The sequence below is a fragment of the Mirounga leonina genome, unplaced genomic scaffold, assembly GCF_011800145.1.
Source record: "Mirounga leonina isolate KUSES-001 unplaced genomic scaffold, KU_Mleo_1.0 Mir_101664, whole genome shotgun sequence".
Taxonomy (NCBI): domain Eukaryota; kingdom Metazoa; phylum Chordata; class Mammalia; order Carnivora; family Phocidae; genus Mirounga; species Mirounga leonina.
The window spans coordinates 5,745,280-5,749,251 of record NW_023270175.1 but is presented as its reverse complement, the minus strand read 5'-3'; the positions used below and the strand labels follow the sequence as shown (position 1 = coordinate 5,749,251).

General features: G+C 41.7%; 1 pseudogene; it reads right to left on the bottom strand.

Moving 5' to 3' along the window:
* Window positions 1-296: 296 nt before the first annotated feature.
* LOC118010770 lies at window positions 297-3,626 on the bottom strand (annotated as a pseudogene).
* Window positions 3,627-3,972: the final 346 nt, after the last annotated feature.

The following is a 3,972-nucleotide window of genomic DNA, read 5'->3' as shown; positions in this document are numbered from 1 at the left end:
AGGCTTTACTTTTTTATTTATTTATTTATTTATTTATTTATTGAATGTTTTATTTATTTATTCATGAGAGTCAGAGAGAGAGAGAGAGAGAGAGAGGCAGAGGCAGAGGGAGAAGCAGGCTCCCCGCCTAGCAGGGAGCCCGATGCGGGACTCAATCCCAGGACCCTGGGATCATGACCTGAGCCGAAGGCAGACGCTTAACAATCTGAGCCACCCAGGTGCCCCAGGCTTTACTTTTTAATAAAAGACATGAGTCCAATAGTTCCAAGATACAAAATTAACCAGTTTTGAAGTGATTAATGATAACAGCACACAAACTGATCCTTCCTCAGGGGAACAGTCTCCTCCCTGATGCCCTCCTTAGTCATGATGCAGATCTGAGTGCATCCCCAGTGAAACCATCCCCCTCCACTGCAGAAATGAAGACGTCTTTCACAAGATGCATGACTCTGTCCAAGAACAGTGGGCCATGGTCCATATTCTGCATGTTCTTAAAACCAACCTGGTGGTCAAGCAGGGGCTGTAACATGGCCCCTGCTGAGCCTCCAGCCTTGAAAGAGTCTCTGCAGTAGAACCCGACCAGGTCAAAGTTGTACGCACAGCTCCTTTCCCTTCTTCATCCAGCCCCTGGATAATGTTGTGAACATAGTATGGAAAGAAGTGCCTTGAACAGAGGATTGTCGAGAGCATTGCAGCAATCGCCCCTGGAGTCATTCATGGTCTTGTTACTAGAATGCTTAAACATCTTTAGTCTTGCTTCAGTAATCTCGGTCAGGGTAAGACAGTCTCCATGAAAACCACTGCATCCAATGGCTGTTTTTTTTTTTTAATTTTTTTTATTCTTATGTTAATCCCCATACATTACATCATTAGTTCTAGATGAAGTGTTCCATGATTCATTGTTTGTGCATAACACCCAGTGCTCCATGCAGAATGTGCCCTCCTCAATACCCACCACCAGGCTAACCCATCCTCCCACCCCCCTCCCCTCTAGAACCCTGTTTGTTTTTCAGAGTCCATCGTCTCTCATGGTTCGTCTACCCCTCCGATTTCCCCCGCTTCATTCTTCCCCTCCCGCTACCTTCTTCTTCTTTTTTTTTTCTTAACATATATTGCATTATTTGTTTCAGAGGTACAGATCTGAGATTCAACAGTCTTGCACAATTCACAGCGCTTACCAGAGCACATACCCTCCCCAGTGTCTATCACCCAGTCACCCCATCCTTCCCACCCCACCCCCCATTCCAACAACACTCAGTTTGTTTCCTGCGATTAAGAATTCCTCATATCAGTGAGATCATATGATACATGTCTTTCTCTGTTTGACTTATTTCACTCAACATAATACCCTCCAGTTCCATCCACGTCGTTGCAAATGGCAAGATCTCATTCCTTTTGATGGCTGCATAATATTCCATTATATATATACCACCTCTTCTTTATCCATTCATCTGTCGATGGACATCTTGGCTCTTTCCACAGTTTGGCTATTGTGGACATTGCTGCTATAAACATCGGGGTGCACGTACCCCTTCGGATACCTACTTTTGCATCTTTGGGGTAAATACCCAGTAGTGCAATTGCTGGATCATATGGTAGCACTATTTTCAACTTTTTGAGGAACCTCCATACAGTTTTCCAGAGTGGCTGCACCAGCTTGCATTCCCACCAACAGTGTAGGAGGGTTCCCCTTTCTCTGCATCCCCACCAACATCTGTCGTTTTCTGACTTGTTAATTTTAACCATTCTGACTGGTGTGAGGTGGTATCTCATTGAGGTTTTGATTTGGATTTCCCTGATGCTGAGCGATATTGAGCACTTTTTCATGTGTCTGTTGGCCATTTGGATGTCTTCTTTGGAAAAATGTCTGTTCATGTCTTCTGCCCATTTCTTGATTGGATTCTTTGTTCTTTGGGTGTTGAGTTTGATGAGTTCTTTATAGATTTTGGATACTAGCCCTTTATCTGATATGTCATTTGCAAATATCTTCTCCCACTCTGTCGGTTGTCTTTTGGTTTTGTTGACTGTTTCCTTTGCTTTGCAAAAACTTTTTATCTTGATGAAGTCCCAATAGTTCATTTTTGCCCTTGCTTCCCTTGCCTTTGGCGATGTTTCTAGGAAGAAGTTGCTTCGGCTGAGGTCAAAGAGGTTGCTGCCTGTGTTCTCCTTTAGGATTTTGATGGACTCCTGTCTCACATTGAGGTCTTTCAACCATTTGGAGTCTATTTTTGTGTGTGGTGTAAGGAAATGGTCCAGTTTCATTCTTCTGCATGTGGCTATCCAATTTTCCCAACACCATTTGTTGAAGAGACTGTCTTTGTTCCATTGGACATTCTTTCCTGCTTTGTCGAAGATTAGTTGACCATAGAGTTTAGGGTCCATTTCTGGGCTCTCTATTCTGTTCCATTGATCTATGTGTCTGTTTTTGTGCCAGTACCATGCTGTCTTGATGATGACAGCTTTGTAATAGAGCTTGAAGTCCGGAATTGTAATGCCGCCGGCTTTGCTTTTCTTTTTCAACATTCCTCTGGCTATGCGGGGTCTTTTCTGGTTCCATACAAATTTTAGGATTATTTGTTCCATTTCTTTGAAAAAAGTGGATGGTATTTTGATGGGGATTGCATTGAATGTGTAGATTGCTCTAGGTAGCGTTGACATCTTCACAATATTTGTTCTTCCAATCCATGAGCATGGAACATTTTTCCATTTCTTTGTGTCTTCCTCAATTTCTTTCATGAGTATTTTATAGTTTTCTGAGTACAGATCCTTTGCCTCTTTGGTTAGATTTATTCCTAGGTATCTTATGGTTTGGGGTGCAATTGTAAATGGGATCGACTCCTTAATTTCTCTTTCTTCTGTCTTGTTGTTGGTGTATAGGAATGCCACTGACTTCTGTGCATTGATTTTATATCCTGCCACTTTACTGAATTCCTGTATGAGTTCTAGCAATTTTGGGGTGGAGTCTTTTGGGTTTTCCACATAAAGTATCATATCATCTGCAAAGAGTGAGAGTTTGACTTCTTCTTTGCCAATTTGGATGCCTTTGATTTCTTTTTGTTGTCTGATTGCTGTGGCTAGGACTTCCAATACTATGTTGAATAGCAGTGGTGATAGTGGACATCCCTGCCATGTTCCTGACCTTAGGGGGAAAGCTCTCAGTTTTTCCCCATTGAGAATAATATTCGCTGTAGGTTTTTCATAGATGGCTTTTATGATATTGAGGTATGTACCCTCTATCCCTATCAATGGCTGTTTTGTAACATTTGGGGCAAATTAAAAACCCTCCCCTCAATTGAGTGTCAGAAGCAACAACTGAAACATCTCCTCCAGTGATTACCATTGAAAGCACAGGGTGAGAAGCAGAGCTGCAAAGGGCGCAGGTCACTGCGAGGCTCCATTGCCAGGTCTGGGCCTGATCCCCAGCACACGATCACTTGGCCCCCCGCTGCTGCTTTCTCACAGCGAGGTGGCTCCATCATTTTACTTTTAACCCACATATGCCTTTATATTTAAAGTGTACTTCTTACAGATGGCATGTAATCGGGTCTTGTTTTTTATCATTTCATTTCAATTTCTGCCTTTCAATTTGTGTGTTTAGAGTTTTAACATTCAATGTAATTGTTGGCATGATTTGATTAAGATATGACATTATTTGTTGCTGCTTGTCCCCACTGGTTTTGCTCTTCTCTAACCCTTTTCCTGCTTCCTTTTGGGTTAGCTGGATTTTTTTTTTACTATTCTATTTCAATGAATATATTGGCTTTTTGGCTGTTTTTCTTTGAATTATGTTTTTCATAATTTCAGTAGAAATTATGAATATATATACACTTAATTTTCACAATCTAGTTAGAGTTAGTATTTTACCAATTTATTTTTTCTTAGATTTTATTTATTTATTTATTTGAGAGAGAGAGAACGAGAGAGACAGCACAAGTGGGGTGAGGGGCAGAGGGAGAAGGGAGCAGGGAGCCC